At 42.1% G+C, this 19,573-nt stretch overlaps 1 protein-coding gene across 1 annotated transcript in view; it reads left to right on the forward strand.

Moving 5' to 3' along the window:
• The first annotated feature begins 857 nt into the window (after positions 1–857).
• FREM1 (FRAS1 related extracellular matrix 1) overlaps positions 858–19,573 on the forward strand; it is a 236,825-nt gene continuing 218,109 nt past the window's right edge. The window contains exons 1-2 of the mRNA XM_034987965.1: positions 858–1,446; positions 1,940–1,996. The gene's annotated coding sequence lies outside the window, so the exon portion shown is untranslated. The remainder of the gene's footprint in view (positions 1,447–1,939; positions 1,997–19,573) is intronic.

Below are 19,573 nucleotides of genomic sequence, written 5' to 3' on the forward strand. Positions count from 1 at the left end.
GGAGGGGGAGAGGGAGAGAGAGAATCTTAAACAGGCTCCACACCCAGCACGGAACCCAACTCGGGGCTTGATCTCACAAACCTGAGATCATGAGCTGAGGCAAAACCAAGAGTCAGACGTTTAACTGACTGAGCCACCCAGGCGCCCCTCCCTGAATCTTTTCTTTAAGAACTCTGTCGTTTTCCCCGCCTTCAGTTAGTTTTTCCAGAAAGTCTCCTCTGCTCCTAGCCTGACTTATCCTCTTAGAAAGTTCCCACATATTCTTAGGACTTAAACTAAAGGCTCAACTGGAGGCATGATGAGAGGTGATTTGATTGTCAGGGGGCACACGGGTATGGTACTCATAAGTTTAAAGTCCCTTATAAATAGAAGTGTGACTTACAGCCCATAGTTAAGCAGCTGATTTTGTTATTTTTGATGTTTCTATCATACTCTAGCTATAATCTATTTTTTCCTGTGAGAAGTTGGAGGACATGTTTCCTGACTCCCATCCCTTTCAGTGTGAATTCTTCTCTTGCTTCCTGGGCAGGTCCCCAGTCTCTAGTGGGCTTCTAGAACATTGTGTACGTGTCTCTCTTAAAATACTCCCTTGTTGCCTTGACGGTTCTCCCTTTATACGTTTCTTCCCCACCTATTATAACATAAACCTTGTCAGAGCTTATCCTGTGTCATTTTTATGTTTTCCTCAACCCAAATGGTGCTTGATAAATGGAATGTCTTTTTTTTTTTTTTAAAGGTTTTATTTATTTGACAGAGAGAAAGACAGCCAGAGAGGGAACACAAGCAGGGGGAGCAGGAGAGGGAGAAGCAGGCTTCCCAAGGAGCAGGGAGCCCATGCGGGTCTCGATCCCAAGACCCTGGGATCATGAGCTGAGCTGAAGGCAGACGCTTAACGACTGTGCCACCAGGCGCCCCTGGAATGTCTTTGATAAAAGTTTAGCATTGTTAGCAATATGTCCATCTTTGTAGAAATTATATTTGTAGCGTGTAGCAATTGAGAAGTGTGGATTTTATTTTATATCCAATAGTTAACCACGTAATACATATATATATTATAAACTAGGAAATGCTGTTAAATAAAAAGAAAAGGAAAGTCTTCTGTAATCATACTGTCTAGAGATTACTACTGTTAATGTTTGGTCATCTATCCCCCCCAGAATTTGAAGAAGAAGAAGGGAGGAGAAGGAAGAAGGAGAAGGTGAAGGAAGAGGGAGGAAGAGGAGGAGAAGGAGAAGATTTATTGAGTATTTACTGTGTGCTAAGTATTACATAGATTTTCTCACTCAGGCCACCTGTTAACCATATGTGATAGGTCACCTACTGTTTTCTGCATTTCAGAATGGAAGATGCAAAGGCTTAGGGAGGTTAAAGAACTTGCTCAAGATCACGTGACTGACAAATAGCTTAGTCTGGATTTGAACTCCCACGGTGTGAGCCTAAGCAAACGTGAGTCAAAACAGCATATTGATCAAAGTGCACATCTCTAGAGCTGAACTTCCTGGGTTTAAATCTCCGTTCCTTCACTAACAAGCTGTGTGATTTTAGGCAAGCTAATTAATCTCTCATCAATTCCCATTCTCTCATTTTAAAAATGGAGTTAAGATGATATTAGCCCTAAACTTGGCACAAAGTTGGAATGAGGATAAGAGAAAATAATTTATGTGACGTATTTATAGCACGGCTACCTATAGTAAAATTTGAATAATTTTTTTTGTAACCAAAACTTTAAGTCCAAGTATTCTCACAAATAATTAACTCTTATATTGCTATAAATTAAATAAAAATTATCACGCTGTAATCCTCTTTGTTATCTGCCTACTTCACTTACTATACTATGAATGTCATTTTAGTTAATAGTACCACGTCATTCATAGGACCATACAGTATTCTACTCTTTGAATACACTGTAATCTATGTAACCAGTTTCCTGTTCCTCTAGGATGGGAACTTCATGAGATGGGGACTGTTCCAAGTTCAGTCCTGGAAGGTGCACAAGGTAGGTGCTCAATAAATATTTATTGAGTGAATGAATGAATATTATTGAAGTTGCTTTCAATTTTTCACTGTTAATAATATTAAAAAATTCTTTACTTCTAGGAGCTTTTGATGTTTCAAAATTTTCTTGTGTAGTAATACACAACCTTCCAGTCATTGCTTAAGAATCAAAATGTAATTCCTACACTGATGTAGAAACATGTTGTATCTAAGGGTACCCATTTGGTTTAAGAGAAAAAATGCTGCGGAAGTAAAGATGCATGGTTATGTTTAAAATAATAACTTTAAAAAGTCTCTTTCATGAGATGGTTTTCAAAGAGTGTTTTACCATGTGGGTAAATTTTAACAAAAATTGCTCCAATTAGCTCCAAGTACAATGACATGCATAATGCTTTGATTACACATATGAAATTCATTTAGTCAAGAGACTTTGAGTAGGAAAAATGCAACTTTGTAAGAAAAAAAAATCCCCATTACTATAATGATAAAATAACACCCCCTCCAAGATCTAATCACGTACACGTTTAGAAGAAAGCGTTTTATATCCTCTATAACAGTAACATCTGGTGACTCTCGGACTGTTCCAAAGCAGCTCTACTCTGCTTTCACAATTCCATTTTGTGTTATACAAATCAGTAAAGTTGCCTGCAGAGATTTAGGGAACTTGGAAACATTTCAATCTCACTTAAAAGATGTGCTACTATTTCTCAATACCTTGAGCTTGGGTGGAGTGTAGTAATGAGCCGGATGAATGAGGCAAGGAGAGCCACTTCATGTATTGTTATGATGTAGTTAACACCTTGGAGAATTTCTTCGAGGAGGTGATGAGACTGGCCAACAGAACTTATTGAGTAGAAGGAAAATAAATAGACTCTGACTAGCTTGAGGAACAGAGGTAGCAAAGGGAGGAAATCTAGAATCCAGCCCAGGGTGTACTCTTGTGGAGAATGCTTCGTAATTATGTTTTTTGATGGCTTGAACTTAATTTTATTTCTTGGCATTGAACTGAAGTGTAAACCATGCAGTCTAGTTTGCTTCCTCAGATAGTATTCAAGTTGCTTCAGACTTGGTCAGTTTGTCGTTCATTTTGATTTTGTTCAGTGTGAAAGTGATGGTCTCTAGCTCCCTGCAAGCTCCCTGAATCATAGTTTGTCCGAACGGCTACTGTCATATCAGTTGGAGCCAAGACTCTGAAAACTTAATAAGAGACATTGGAGACCTGTGAACAATGGCTAAGCAGTTAACTAGCCATTGTAGAAGGAAGTAATCCAATGATATTTTGGCCTAAAGTTCACTTACACCTAACCGAATAGCAGAGTGTGAAGGGAAAATAATCTTACTAGGGTTTCCTTCCCTCAGCTTCGCTTTTTATTTGTTTGCTTCTCAGTTTTTCCTCCTGTTCTCTCCTTCTGATACTTTCTCTTTTTTTCTCCCCTTTAAACATGTTTCTCCTTAAAAAAATAAAAAAAAATAAACATGTTTCTCCTTTATTCTTATATTCTCCTTCCTCCCTCCTCCCCGCTGCTGCCCCCTTGCCTCTCTCTCATTATTTCCCCTTTCTTCACCCACCCCTCCACCAATTTTTTAAGTGCCCATGGAGCTAAATTAGTGAAATAGTTTTATTGTTTGAAATTTTTAAAATAGTTTGAGGATAACGTTTATTTTTCCAAGGAAAAAATTATGCTCGACTTTTTCTGTTTTGTTTTTGTATTTTAGAAAGAGTGCATGAGTGGAGTGGGAGTGGGGGTGGGTGGGGACGGGGGCAGGGGAGGGGCAGAAGGAGAGGGAGACAGAGAATCTCAAGGTTCCATGCTCAGCGCAGAGCCTGACACAGGGCTCGATCTCATGACCCTGAGAATATGACCTGGTTGAGCTGGAGGCTCGACCAACTGAGCCACCCAGGCACCCTTCACTTTTTCTGATCTTAGTTTTATTACCTAATTTAAAGCACTTGAATAAAGTCAAGCACAGAAATATCAGTACATTAAATCTTAGCAATTAGTATACTCTTGATTCCCTTTGGATCAGTTGACCTTGAAAGAAAAAAGATTTCCTGTGTTTTCTCTGAACAACTTAAGATGGATGGTTGCTGTTACCCTTATAAGTGCTCTTAAAGATGGGAGTATCCACCCATTTCCCAGTTCCCTATTTCAGTGGGTCATGATCAACTTGTCTACCCCCATTTTTTTTTTCAGTGCACTTTACGCTCATATTCTTTTGTTTGAGCCTTAGTGGAAAGAACAAATGGACAATGTCCTCCTTAAAGTAATGGTTCAAGTTCTAAAAAATGGCTCTTAGGCCACCTTTGAAGGTGGACCAAAAATCCAAAGGTGGACCTATTTTTATAGCGTAGTTTGTGGACAGAACTTGGGCTTTGGAGCCTGACACTTGGGTCCCTGGGCAAGGCATTTACACCCTCTCAGCATCTGATTCCTCCGTTATTAGAAAACATTCAGAGGACTGTTGTGAGAATTAAAAGAATTTAAACCGGCAGAAGACAGCATAGTGCCCCCATGTGGAGAGATTCTGATAAATGGCAGCATAAACCCTAGGAACCCCCCTGTAAAAGGTTCTTTCCATAGGAATGCTACTGATTCCCTTTCCTACCTCTCCATGACCCATAAATAATGAGTGTGATCTGGGAATATTAAAATCGGAGTGATCAAAGAGCATTAGGTATTGAGAGAAAGGGAGAAACAGACAGTTGGCCTACTTACCTTGTGCCTCTTTGGTAGTTGTGTGACTAAACTTGGAGCTTCCTAATGTAGAGGTAGGAGAAATAGTGGACCTATCATTTGCTGAATTAACTTTTTTCAAACACATTGTGGAAGAGGGCCTGCCCCTGGGGTTGCCCCTCCTCCACCCCCCATAGGCATTGCACAAGTATCTGGTTGGTGGGGAAGCCGAGCAAATGTGATAAACTCTCTCACTAAAATGTAAGAGTTACACAAGACAATGTCTTGTGTGTTTATATGTTTGTGTGTGTGGACGTGTGTTTGTCGGAAGATAATCGAATCAAATCCTTCTCTTAGCCATACTTGAAATGCTTCTAAGACTTAAAAAAAAAAAAAAAATCTCAGTTACATGTTCTTGGGTACTTTCTCCAAATTAACCTTAAAATGCTGAGACCAAAATCAATCCAGTCAGGAAAATGTTATTATGAAAATTTATATTGGCCACGCTCTGAAGGTTTCAATAGCTCTTAATTGCAGGTCAGTGTTCCCTGTGAGCTGGGTTGCCAACAGTTTCATAGTGACATCATGAGTAGTTAAAGTGGTCAGGCTTGCAAGTGATTTACTTTCTAACCAAATAAATGAGAATGAATTCAAAAATTTCTCTACAGTGACATCACTTTTACTTGCTTTTATTATGCTTCCCTGGGTAAAGAATGGAGAGTGGCATTATGGCTGGCAGGTTGGAATTTTCCCTGTCCAAGATGTGAACATTATTGGTCACGACTCTTGTGAACAGTTTATATGAAGATAAAACTGGCAGAAAATGGGATGCATTGGGCCAGCATTGATGCTGAAGTAGAACCCTAATGCTTTAATAATGCAACGTTTTGTTTATTGAAATTCATCCTTCTCAGAAATGCCTATGGATACAGGGTCTTGATGAGTGATAGAGTAAGAAAATGGATCTTGGGGCGCCTGGGTGGCTCAGTTGGTTAAGCGACTGCCTTCGGCTCAGGTCATGATCCTGGAGTCCCTGGATCAAGTCCCGCATTGGGCTCCCTGCTCTGCAGGGAGTCTGCTTCTCCCTCTGACCCTCCCCCCTCTCCTGCTCTCTCTCTCTCATTCTCTCTCTCAAATAAAAAAAAAAAAGAAAATGGATCTTTAAGGGGATCTGTATATGGTATAGTATAAGATCTGGTGCTATCAAGACAATAAGGAGAGATGGAAGTTAGACACCAAAGGGGTTGCAGATTAAAGGTATGGACAGCTAGTCTTTAAGGAAACCAAGAGAATGAAGAATAGCCACCTTGCCTCTTGGGTGGTCATAGAAGAAGATGACACTTACTTCTCAGAATCTGAAATGGTATAAGAAACTCTGAGTTTGAGGGATTTTCTTCAGACCACAGACCTTAAAGATGTGATGAGCTAGGCTGTGGGAAGGGTCTGAGTCCATTCACTGGAGTTTCCTTTTCTTCACAGTTTCAGGAGAGAAAGGAGGAATAGGTAAGAGAATGGGATAGTGAGAGGAAATCATAGGAGAGACAGTCTTCCATAGGTGTCCTGTATTTCTACACCTCTTGCTGAGTAGACCAAGAAAGTAAGGCCAAGATCACTTGATACCCAGGCCATTTCTCAGGGCTGTATTTGCAGTGAGCAGCCTTGAGGGGTGAAGTAATGTCTGCTTCTGGGACAAAGTGGAGGCTTGCTTCCAATGGAATGGTGAGTTCCCCAAGCTCCATGTTCCTTGCCAATAGTTCCCCCACTGTGTGCAGGCATCCCTCAGGGTCCTCTGTTCCTCTGTGGGATTTGGAGGGCAAGTGACCGATGCCAAATACTAATGCTCATACTGCATGTTTTGCCATGAGTAAAGTCCTTTGTCTCTAACCCAGAGATCTTGTGTCTTCTGTCAGCATCCATGAAATAGTAATGAGCTAATTTATTAGTTTGTAGCTAGGTTAAAATCAAACCTCAGACCTAAAGGAAAGGGATACAATTGTTTACAGAAATGTTTAGAAAGAACACGAGTCTTCACCAACACATTTTCTTTTCCTCTGTCCCTCATGAAGTTGTTCAATCCTCTTTAAAAACCATTCATAAACTCTGAGGTTCTTGGCAATGCTATAGATAGAATTCTTGGACTTCTTAACTTTGACCTCTAAAATCAGTGAACTTCCTGAATTCTTCTGAGGCACATGAAAGACTTGATGAGAGTGCTGATGTGTTTGATACCAGACTGATGGGGTCTTGGAGGTGGTCCAGCCATTCTTGCCTTTAGGCTATACTTAAATCAGGCTGCTTTTCAAATATCTCCACAGAATGAGTGAGTTTAGCTACATTCCCTCTGGAGCCTATTTCATTTTTTCCCTTTTAGGACATTTCTCTCTGCTTTAGAATTTAAATAGAAAAAAGAGAAGGAAATCTTATCATTTAAAAATTTTCCTTTTGTGGGTTAGAAATGGATCATACCCTGAGAGAAAAAAAATCTTGAAGTTCACTGTCATTGTCTTTCCTCAAGGCTGAATGGTGTTCCAATTTTCTTTAAAATATTTCACTGTGAATCTCATTCCTATAACTATTTTCTGCTGGTTTCCTTGGGGAAAGTTGGGAAAGAACTTTACTTGTATGTTCTCAAGGTCTTTTGACCTTGCTATACCTTACATTTTCTTTCTGCCAGAGACATTTTTCTTTTTTAAAGGTTTTATTTATTTATTTGACAGAGAGAGAGACAGCGAGAGCAGGAACACAAGCAGGGGGGGTGGGAGAGGGAGAAGCAGGCTTCCCGCCGAGCAGGGAGCCCGATGCGGGGCTCAATCCTAGGACCCCGGGATCATGACCTGAGCCGAAGGCAGACGCTTAATGACTGAGCCACCCAGGCGCCCTCTTGCCAGGGACTTCTATGAGTACCATTTTCTAGGGGTTGTATTAAGCCAATTCCTCAGTTGAGTCATTGGGATGATTAAGTTCTAAGACTACTTCCAGTATAAGGTTTTGAGTTTGTATTATTTGAGGATCACATATCCCCATTGTGTGTACACCTCTGTAGAATATCATCACCCTCTACCCATTCTATCCAAAAGTGCTCTAGATCGCATGACCAATTTGCCATGATTTGTCTAAAAGACATGTTCTTCCAAGGGTGAGCTTCAGCAAGAGACCCCGCCATTTCCACAAGCTTCCCTTGCAGATATGGCTTGTCTTGTGTTTCAGTGTTTAGTAATAGTAATAGTGTCATTACTATTGATATTGTTATCTTACAGTTAAGAAAAACAGGTCTTTATTTTAAAGGTCAAACGGCACGTATGTACAGTGGCCCATGTATTAACATAGTCTGACAGAGAAGTACTGTAACTGGTTTTCCTTTTGACTTTCTCAGCCATTTACTTCTCAGTCAACAAATGTTTATTTGAGACTTAGCTGGTGCAAACAGCTGAGATTTAATTATCTGATCGAGTACAGTAACTGATTGTGTAGCTGTTTGCCATCGATTCTTTCTTTTTTTCCTTTAATTCCTTAGTGATAACTTCTGTGGTATAGGATTTCTTGGGTTAGGATGGAGTTAACGTGAATAATTGGGCAAGTGTGTCCTTTGAGACAGTCTTGAGAGAAGATCATTAAAACTCTGCTCAATTATGTACTTTTTTTTTTTAAGATTTTATTTATTTTTTGACAGAGAGAGACAACGAGAGAGGGAACATAAGCAGGGGGAGTGGGAGAGGGAGAGGGAGAAGCAGGCTTCCTGCCGAGCAGGGAACCCGATGCGGGGCTCGATCCCAGGACCCTGGGATCACGACCTGAGCTGGAGGCAGACGTTTAATGACCTAGCCACCCAGGCACCCCTCAATTATGTACTTAAGCAGTGAGGTTTTTCTTTTTTTTTTCCTATGAATTTTATTTCTGCTCTTAGAAGCCTTACTTTGACTTGTACTGTAATCAACAGTTTTAAGTGTCCTAGCTGTCAATCTGCCGACCATTAAAACCTTATATTTTTGCCTGTGAATCATATTTAGCCAAACTTTAATAGCTTAAGCAGAGTCAGAAATATGATGTTGTAGAATGACTTTTATTTATGTGCAAAGATATTTACCAATGACGATTGTCACTTTCTTCCTCTGGTTCATATTCATTTTCTGATTGTTCTGTTGTTAATACCTATAAACCTGGTGCAGGATCTATTGCTTAGAGTGAGGGTTTTTAATTGTTGAAAGGGCTAATGCATCCCAATAGGGCTTACTGTGATCTTGCCATATTTTGAAAAACCCAGTATCATGGATGTTAATATTGGAGTGTGTGGAAAAAACCTCATTCTTGTTGGTATTTTAAATCCTCTTGGCCTCCTTGGCCACTGTTGAAAAAGATGGCCAGATGTGGGGGGGCTTTGACCAGATTCATGCAGGTACATTCTGACTGCCCCTCACCCAGGCTCTGGGGCATGTGCCTCTTACTCCCCAACCCACAGATTCTCCGACACTGCAGGCTGGGACACCTGTGGAAACCCCGCTGGCATTCATGTATATGTAAGGTGTTGGGTGAGGGAGTCATTGCCCCTAGGAATGTGACCCATGGTTGATCCAGTTGGGCATGCCAACCTTCTTTTTTTCCAAGTAGGTAGATATTATTCATTTATTTAATTTTAGTGAAGTGTGGTTGACATACAATATTGCATTATTTTCAGATGTACAGCATAGTGATTCAACAAGTCTGTTATGCTGTGCCCATCACAGCTGTAGCTACCATCTGTTACCACAGTGATAAACAATAGTATTGACCATATATCCTCTGCTGTGCCTTTTATCCCCATGACTTACTCGTTCTACAACTGGAAGCCTGTATCTCCCACTCCCCTTCACTCGTTTTTCCCATCCCCCCGCCGATAACCATCAGTTTGTTCTCTGTATTTATACGTCTGTTTCTGCTTTTTGTTTGTTTTGTTTTTTAGATTCCTCATATAACTGAAATCATGGGGTATCTGTCCTTCTCTGACTTAGTTTCACTTAGCATTATACCCTCTAGGTCCATCCATGTTGTCGCAAATGGCAAGATCTCATTCTTTTTTATGGCTGAATAATATTCCTCTGTGTGTGTGTGTGTGTGTGTGTGTGTATAATATATCTTCTTTATCCATTCATCTATGAAGGGACACTTGAGTTTCTTCCATATATTGGCTATTATAAATATTGCTGCAGTAAACATAACAATTATGTATCTTTTTAAATTAGTGTTTTAATTTTCTTTGGGTAAATACCCAGTAGATAAATTACTGGGTCATATGATATTTCTGTTTTTAATTTTTTGAAGAACCTCCATACTGGTTTCCATAGTGGTTGCACTGGTTTACGTTTCCACCAGTCATGCATTCAGGTTGCTTTTTCTCAATATCCTATGTTTTCTTCTAGGAGTTTTATGGCTTTGTGTCTTATCTTAGGTCTTTATTTTGAGTTTATTTTTGTGTATGATATAAGAGATTGGTCCAGTTTTGTTCTTTTGCATGTAGCTGTCCAGTTTTCCCAGCACCGTTTATTGAAGAGACTGTCTTTTTGCTGTTGCATAGTCTTGCCTCTTTTGTCAGAGACTAATTGACCATAGAACTTTGATCCTTGAAGGTATGGTACAGAGATGCCAAGATGGCCAGTGATTATTTAAGTGGTGGTGGATGTAGGAGTCCAGTGGCGTAATGATGAGTGTCCAGTGTCCGCTCTCCCAATGGCAGAGTCCAAAAGCATTCCCATGAAATGATTTTGACTTTCATTTGGCTACTCCCTTGGTTTCTGACCATTTTTTCGGTTTTGTTTTTTAATCTCCATGTTCTGTGAGCTATCCAATAGCTTTCTAGTAAATCACTTTTCTGCTTAGGTAGTTCCTACTGTTTGCAACCATGAGCTCTAACTTTGTAAAATGAGAGTTTGGCTAAAAATGACCTCTATAAGATTATCTCATCTTCTTTACTGCTCTATTATTATGTTGCTTCTGTTTCATCAGTGTGTGGGCTGTTGTGAAGTTTTTTTTTAAATTTTTAAAAAAGATTTTATTTATTTGTTCATGAGAGAGAGAGAGAGAGAGAGAGAGGAGGCAGAGGGAGAAGCAGGCTCCCAAGGAGCAGGGAGCCCGATGCGGGACTTGATCCCAGGACCCTGGGATCATGACCTGAGCCCAAGGCAGACGCTTAACCATCTGAGCCACCCAGGCATCCCTGTTGTGAAGTTTTTATTTTCCTTAAATAAAAGCAATGTATGATATTAAGCTTAAGTTGCTAGTTTTTCTCGGGGTTATCTTTTGAGAAGATGAGTGTAAAGAGCAGAGAACTAAGTATCAGTGTGATTCTTAATAGCCCTGAGGCTATTTTATGAGTGTTTTAAATTAATTTTATGAACTAAAACTCAACTGGGTGATTTATTATAAAGTTAATGGAATGCCTTTCTTTCTGTCCCTCCCTGTTATGGGTATTAATGATCACCAAGGCAAAATAAAAAAATTTCCACATATGAACAGGAAAAAGGGAAGGTTTGTTGCTGTCGTTGTTGTTATATACTATTAACTTCGCTCAACGTGTGGTGACTGAAGGGTCTGATGTTTGCTGGTCTTTCTCAGTCTTGAAGACAGCAGGAAGGATCTGGAATGGATCTAGATTGGTCTAGTTAAGACAGGAGAGAGAGGGCGCCTGGGTGGCTCAGTTGGTTGAGCGACTGCTTTCGGCTCAGGTCATGATCCTGGAGTCCCGGGATCGAGTCCTGCATCGGGCTCCCTGCTCAGCGGGGAGCCTGCTTTTCCCTCTGACCCTCCCCCCTCTCATGTGCTCTCTCTCTCAAATAAATAATAAAAATCTTTAAAAAAAAAAAAGACAGGAGAGAGATACAGGGAGGCCCAGATGAAAGAGCCACAGTTAAGTGCTACAGCCTGAGGAGGCCTCAAGTCTACATGGGGAAGGGTAGAGAGGCAGAGGGATGGTAGCTCAGGAGGAATTTTTGGGAAATGGAGATGTGTAATGGGGAGTTTTGGAGAGAAATACTTTGTGTGCCATAGAAACCATCTCCTTCTCCCCCGAGATATCACAAAATCCATATTGCTTACTGATACCCCTGGGGTAGCTCGTCTCTTCATTATGGAGGAGGTGAAGTGTAGGGCGAAAATAGAGACAGTGTGTAAAGGCAGTCAACACTTGGGTTCTAGAAATCATTTTTGTAAAATCCCTTAAATACCATTTCTTACTGTCCTAAACTGGGGCTCAGTTGGAGACATAGTCAGATTCATGCCCAAAGGCTCTTTTCTTATGTTAGATCTATTTTCACACAGATTTGGCCTCTTTTTCACACAGACATGGAGGACTAGCATTTCCTGAGGATCTACTGTGCACCAGTCACTAAGACAATTGCATACCGGGGAGGGGGAGTGGCACAGTGGGGGTCGCCTGCTCCCAGCGAGAGACGCATTCAGTAACCAGGTTCATTTAGAATCCTTTGTGGATTGGAATAACAAGAAGCAAGTCAACTTTTAGTGGGTTTTATTATTGTTTTTAAATTCTCTTACCTGCACCTGGGTGAACAGCTCCTCTCCATAGCAAGCCTGGTATGCCACTGCTTTGAGGTTTTCCTATATTATCTGTTTCACCACTTAGAATAACCCTATAAGGATTCTAGATGAGCCTTGAAGGACACTCAAGGCTCACCCAAGGAGATTGCTGGACAAGAGCGGAGAGTCGATATTTCAACCCAGCACATTCGGTGTGCAAACCTCTGCTGTCCCCACTACATGTCCTGCCTCCTCAAAGCAGCCTGGAAAATCCATCAGAACGTGGGTTTTTTGTTTTTTGTTTTTTGTTTTTCCTCTTCTAGGATTTGGCAGATTACCTCTGCCCTCTCTTCAGCTTCTCCCCTCATGGGGGGTAGAGTCCCACTTTGGGCAATGGGTAGTACCTCTTCTGTCCCTAGTGACACAAATACTTTGGTTGTCTTGAGTCTCTGAAGCTCTTACGATTTTAGCTTTGTGAAGAGACCCATATACAAGCATTGACTAAATTCAGACCTACAGGACGGTACAGCTGTCTTACTTCCCTAATGTGTTTGGCTCATCCTCAAGAAATAAACATAAATAGCCTTGCTGTAGCTGCTTTGTGATTAAAGGCAAGTCTCTTGCATGAAAAAGTTTCTCTCTTAAAAAGTAGCTTAAAGTGATCTAATTATCATGATGAGGTATCAAAACTAATTTACTCTTAATTAAAGTGTGCCCTTTTTATATGCCCATAGTAAAAGGATGTGAGCACAAGAGCAGTAAATTAGGAGTTCAAAGCAGCTGAGAATGTTTGCTTTGGACCGAATGAAAGATTAAGCAGCTATGGAAAAATCCTTCTTGACTGCTTTTGAGTTGCAACATTCTTTCTCCCTATCCCCCCATTTTTAGCCCCCTGTCTTCAATTCTGAATATCTGTTGTTAAAATATATTTACCAAAGGTAGATTAATTTCCCCTTGCTGTTTTCATGGTTAAAAGATTTTTCTTGCTTATAAATTAACACTAAAAACATTTTGACACAAGTCTAAATAAGACAAACGTATGGATTAGATTTGTTTTGAAATAAACATGGCTTTAAGGCTTGTCTCTGGTAGTGGTAGCCCAGGGAGGGAGAGAGAAAAAGGCATTTTGGCCTTTTGTAAGATCCAAACACTTAGTATTTTTAGGTCAGTCACCCCCAGCAGTACAGATATCCTCATTCTTTGAACAATACCCCCATTCAACTGGAATCCTACAAATGTTGTGAGTTTGGGGTGAGGGGAGCTGGTGAAAACCTTCCTGTTTGTGTTCCGTCTCCCTCCCACTCTCTGGCCCTCTATTTTAGGATGTAAGTTGGCTATGGGCTATCATCCTCTTAATCTAAATTTTTTGCCAATTAAATTATGCTGCTGCCCTTAGTTTCATTTTTGTCCAAGTTTGGGCCATAGACCACCTGCATCAGAACGAGCCAAAGTGCTTGTTAGAAATGCAGAGTCTCAGGGGCACCTGGGTCATGCAGTTGGTTAAGCATCCGACTCTTGATTTCGGCTCAGGTCGTGATCTCCTTGTAGTGAGATCGAGCCCAGAGTCAGGCTCTGCGCTCAGTGCGCTCCGTGCGGAGTCTGCTTGAGATTCTTTCTCCCTTTCCCTCTGCCCCTCCCACTTGTGCGATCTCTCTAAAATCTTAGAAAAGAAAAGAAAAGAAATGCAGAGTCCCAGGTTCCACACCGGTCCTTATGAATGTATATCCTCATGGGTAGAGCTCAGGGATCTGCACTTTAACGAGATTCCAAAGCACACCGAAGTTTGAGGTCTTTTGTAATCAGTACTAGCTAAAGGTTTAGCCATGTTAAACTGTTATTATGATATTCCAGAACTAGATTTAGGTAATAGTAATTTAACCACTGTTTGAATTTTCAGTTCCACTAGGATTTATTGATTCCCCTACAGTGGTGCCAGGCTTTTTCATATTCATTCTTTCACATACCAGTAAATTTTCTGGTGAAGGAAGTGTTTTATCCCACAGTGAAGATGAAGGAATGGAGACTCCCACATAGTAGGTGACTTGTCCACCCAAGCTTCTACAACTAGTTAGTGGTGAAACTAGGATTTGGATCAGGTTTCTGACTCCAGAACCCAATCTCTTCCATTCCTACTAAAGCTCTTCTTTTGCCGAATTCCGAGTCTTTCTGGAGCTTCTGCTATGGGCCAGGCCCTGTTCTGAGTGAAAGGAGACAAGAACCCTGTTTCTCCAGACCCCCTTTGAATGGGAAAAGATAGTCAACAGCTCAAATGCACCTGAGTGTACCCACTCTAGAGAAAATGCAATAAATGAAGATTCTAAACCAGAAAAATGACATTCTTATCCTTATTGTCACATGAAACTAAGTAAGACATTATTAATCTGAAGGGCTAACAGAGTCCTTAGTTATATCTAGCAGAATGTGAGAATTGTCCGTAAAATATTGATTAATAAGGATTCATGGGGAAATACATCATCTGAAAATTCACTTCTATCTCATAAATCATCGTAGCTATGATCCACTGGTCAGATTGGAAAGAATTGTCAAGCTACTTAAGCACTCACCCATGTGACACATTACGCAGTCTTCACCCATCACCTCGAGCATCTGAGCCTCCAGAGAAATGAATGGATCCCAAAGAGAACAAAAGTAACCATCTCCCCTCTTGCCTTAGGTCACGGGAGCCTCATGCCCATTATATTTTGGAAGAAGCTTGAACAAATGTCTTTCTGGCATTCACCAGAGAGCACTTTTATTTATTTATTTTACTCTGATGGTGGTTCTGCCCCTTCCTGAAAGCAGAATTAAAATGAGCAACCGGTGTGAGAGAGAGCCCAAGGCTTCTGCATCCCCCATGTCTTTCCTCAAATCCATGAGCTTACCTGAAAACCGTGCACTTCAGTTTCCTTCACCTACTTCCCCGCAGAAGTGCTTCCCTTGACCTTCACTTCTCAGGGATCTTGAGGGAGTCGATGAAAGAATGAATCCCGTGAGGACTACGTGTGCATCCTCAACATGGCTTTGGAGACCTTGCTCCTGTTTTCCTATGCGGATCTGTGAGTTCTTTGAACCTGATGCTCCGAGGGGTCTTGCTCTCCTGACCGACGCCGCCTGGAGTGTCTTTCTCTCTGGGAATGCCCGGCTGACCCTCTGTGTGTGTAGCTCAGATGTTACTGCTTCCAGAACGACCCCTCTTATTCCTCCCCTCTGAGGAGCGAATTGTTCTGCCCTCCCTACCCAACCTCTGCATATCGAACGTAGCTTCTACAGCTGCATTTTTCACTCTTCCTTATCTGCTGCTTCAGAGTTACCCTGAGTTATCATGAGGATGATACTCGTGACTTAGCCGTCTCTAGGTCCTTGGCATTTGTCCCATGGGAGCCACGTATAACTTTTGTGCATCCAGTCGAAACTGGCCTAAGTTTGAGATTAGTAACAGGAATGTGGTGAATACAACTAAGCCTTTAAAAAAAAAAAAAGATTTTATTTATTTGTCAGAGAGAGCACAAGCAGGGGGAATGGCAGGCAGAGGGAAAAGCAGGCTGCCCGCTGAGCAGGGAGCCCGATGCAGGACTTGATCACAGGACGCTGGGATCATGACGTGGGCCAAAGGCAGGCACTTAACTGACTGAGCCACCCAGGTGTCCCAGCACTAAGCCTTTAATACTGAAAAAGAGTTGTTCTAATAACTGGAAGTGGCCAGGAAGGTTGGAATCTGTCCCGGATGTCACTAAGGGACCTACTACTCAGTGGAAAGGGGGCTCAACAGAATCAGGGGCCATCTGCTGAAAGACATTAATCTCTTTCCTGCTTATACTGTTAGAGCTTTAAAACCCCTCCATAAACTGGTTGTAGTTGGGATGGGTATGAGGACTGTCTTTGCAATTGTAATCCAGCATCCATTCTCCCTTCTCCTGGTAACAGGTCCCTGAATTTGCTTTGGAGAGTTCTTTCTCCCTTGTCACAAATTCCTGTGGGGCCATCAGTGAAGGCACCAACTCTCTAGCCAGTTAGCCAGAAAGGGGGCATGTGGTGTGAGTAAGGCCAGAAGGCCAGTCTGTCATGGGAAATTTAATCTCGAGAAGAGAGACCCCCAAGCTTAAAAGCATGGAGCTCCTTCACGTGTGGGTCCCACCCTGAAGAAACTGTCCCTTAGTTTCTGTTCCAGACCCTAAGTGGCATTGGTTCCTGTCTCTCCTGAAGCCTGATGCATTTAGTCATTGATCGTCTACTCAGTCAATACTTACTGTACATTATTTGAGGTACTGGGGATTTGGGGTTGAACAAGACCGGTAAGTCCCGACTGTCATGGGGCTGACATTCTGTGCTGGTTCTTCAGCTTTCCTCGCTCTTGGAGCTAGCCTGTATCCTTCTAAGAAATTCCTTTTCTGCTTATCTTAGCCAAGCTGGTTTCTATTGCTTGCCACAACCCTGGCTGACCCAGTGTTCACGTCAGCCCTCCTTACCCTCCGGATCTGACCCAGCCCATGCTCATCTCACCACATTGCCAGGCACAGCCAAAAGCCCAAAGATACCAAAATGTAGCAGACCCTTGGCATTTGCTGGTTGTTTTCACATTTGACTGTTTGACGAGGACACAAATGGAATCCAAGTCACAGGTATTTTCTGGGGATACAGCCCAGGGTACTTTCTTCTGCCTTTGTGCTCTTTCATAGTAGAATGTTCTTTCCTTTCTACAGTTGTCTGCCCGACAAAATTCTGTCTTTTAAGATTTAGTTCAAACTTCAGTGGTGTCTCCACAAACCATAAGTGACTCTGAATCATAGGAAACAGAGGGTTGCTGGAAGGGAGAGGGGTGGGGGTGGGGGATGGGGTCACTGGGTGCTTCATTGGGTTCTTACGAAGATGGAATGAGATGACATACGTAACCTTGCCTAGCTCAATGCTTGATACAGAGGCACTGCTTAAAATATTTTAGTTCCCGGGGCACCTGGGTGGCTCAGTCTGTTGAGAGTCTGTTGTCTTTGGCTGAGGTCATGATCTTGTGGTCATGGGACTGAGCCCTTCGCCGGGATTTGTGCTTAGTGCAGAGTCTGCTTCAGATTCTCAATCTCTCTCTCTCTCTCAAATAAGTAAATAAAATCTTAATATTTTAGTTCCCTTTTGTATCAGTTAGGTCCCGGTGGAAGCAGATGACCCATTGAAATTAAGCTAATTTACAAAGTCGGGCAGCATATAAGAGAAGTACAAGGAGCAGGTGCAGTGGTGTGGGGCCAAAGACAGTGGAGAGGCAGCTGATACCAGGCTGAAGGGATGAGGGGAGGGAGAGGGTTCATAGCTGAGTCTTGGAGAGTATGTGGGAGGACCAGTGACCTGTGGTGGAGGGACATAGCTACGTGACCTTGCAGAGAGGGAAATGGGAATAAATCCTGTCCCTCCGTTTTCCTCCCTGCTCCTGTGTTCCCAACGGGAGGCTGGAGGGCCAGGAGCCTGTTGATAAAGCCCACAGAGGTCAGCTTTCCAGGCTATAGAACAGGGGGAGAAGAAAGGAAGGTGGACTGGGAGAAGTGGACCAACGATCTCCTGTCCTTTATGTAGCAAAGTTAATCATTTAATCTCACTATACTCATGTACAGAGAACCAAAGTGTCATTTAACTGATCTTATCTTCCTTATGAACCCCTGCTCCATTCTCTCAGGTAGAACCATACAAAATGGCTGTTCTGTCGGCCAAAATGTGTTGAATGTTGATACTTTCTCATGGCCAATCCAGTAGTAAATTCATCCAGGTATAATAATTTAAGCAGTCTCTTTATGCCTGGGTCTGTTTATGAGTTCCCACTGACACCCCAGCCCCCCTTTTTTCCTTCACTAAGTTGAATATTATGTGTAGCTGAAGGCTAAGGTTCATCTCTGGACAACGACTTCCCCAATGCAGTGCTTGAATAAGATGGGTCACCAGCTCCAATGTTCTGGATGTTTCTGAACTCACCTCATCTTCGAGGTAGCTGGTGGAAGAGGAAAAGATATCTGGAGCTTAACTGTCTCGCTTTACCTTGGTTTCCCCTTCTGTTCTAGCCCTTCATCAAGGAAGGACAAGTGTTTCTGTGCCTCTCCTCCTTCACTGGCTGGGACTCTGCCTCTGTCATTTCCTCCTCCTTCCTGGCCTCATGGTTTAGTTACCCTTTATGATAAAAAGGAATCAGGAAGAAAAACTGGCTTCTCCATTAAGGAAGAAAATTAGGAGGCAATTAAAAGTATTTGCTATATTTGTCCCTGCTTATGAGACAGGAGCCCCTAGAATAGGAAGCATATTGAGTCACATCATTAATTTTCACCTTAGTGGGAACAAATGAACAAAAATCCTTTTTTTGAGAGTCGTTTTTGATGGGAAGGAGGGGAAAGGAAACATCAAAATCAAAAGTATTTCTGACCAAGAAGAGTGCAAGTGAGAGGTTAGGGAGATAAACTTCACCCACTTCCTGTTGAAGATACTGAATGGGCCTGACTGGTAAAAGTCTTGTTTTCCCCTTCAGATTCAGACACAGCATGGGACCAGCCTTACTCCTTTACCTGTTTGTGACAGTGCTCCATCCTGGTATTTGGAGCTAAGTCAGGAGTTTTTATTCATCCCCTAGCATGTCACTGATAAGAACAGTCTATTTTCCTGACACTGGTTTTTACAAACATTTCCATTCTATGCATTGCCTGGTCTGGCTTTTGTCAAGAATAGACAGCCCATTCCAGCTCTTGCCAAATGTCAGATAATGATGGCTGACCTTCTTTACGCTCCCGGGGGGTAGCACTTTGAGAAGAACTCACGGGGGAGGCGCGCGCGCATGCACATGCACACGGCCATACACATGGGGTCTTTGGTTTCTCCATTCTTTAAATCTCTTTTTAACATTTTTTTATTATGTTATGTTAATCACCATACATTACATCATTAGCTTTTTTATTTTTTTAAAGATTTTATTTATTTATTTGACAGAGACACAGCGAGAGAGGGAACACAAGCAGGGGGGGAGTGGGAGAGGGAGAAGCAGGCTTCCCGCTGAGCAGGGAGCCCGATGTGGGGCTCGATTCCAGGACCCTGGGATCATGACCTGAGCCGAAGGCAGTCGCTTAACGACTGAGCCACCCAGGTGCCCCCATTACATCATTAGTTTTTAATGTAGTGTTCCATGATTCACTGTTTGCATATAACACCCAGTGCTCCATTCAATACATTCCCTCCTTAATACCCATCACCAGGCTAACCCATCCTCCCACCCCCCTCCCCTCTAGAACCCTCAGTTTGTTTCTCAGAGTCCATAGTCTCTCATGGTTCATCTCCCGCTCTGATCCCACCCCCTTCACTTTTCCCTTCCCGCTATCTTTTTTTTTTTTTTTAACATATAATGTATTATTTGTTTCAGAGGTACAGGTCTGTGATTCAGC

Source organism: Mirounga leonina, unplaced genomic scaffold (genome assembly GCF_011800145.1).
Source record: "Mirounga leonina isolate KUSES-001 unplaced genomic scaffold, KU_Mleo_1.0 Mir_447, whole genome shotgun sequence".
Taxonomy (NCBI): Eukaryota; Metazoa; Chordata; class Mammalia; order Carnivora; family Phocidae; genus Mirounga; species Mirounga leonina.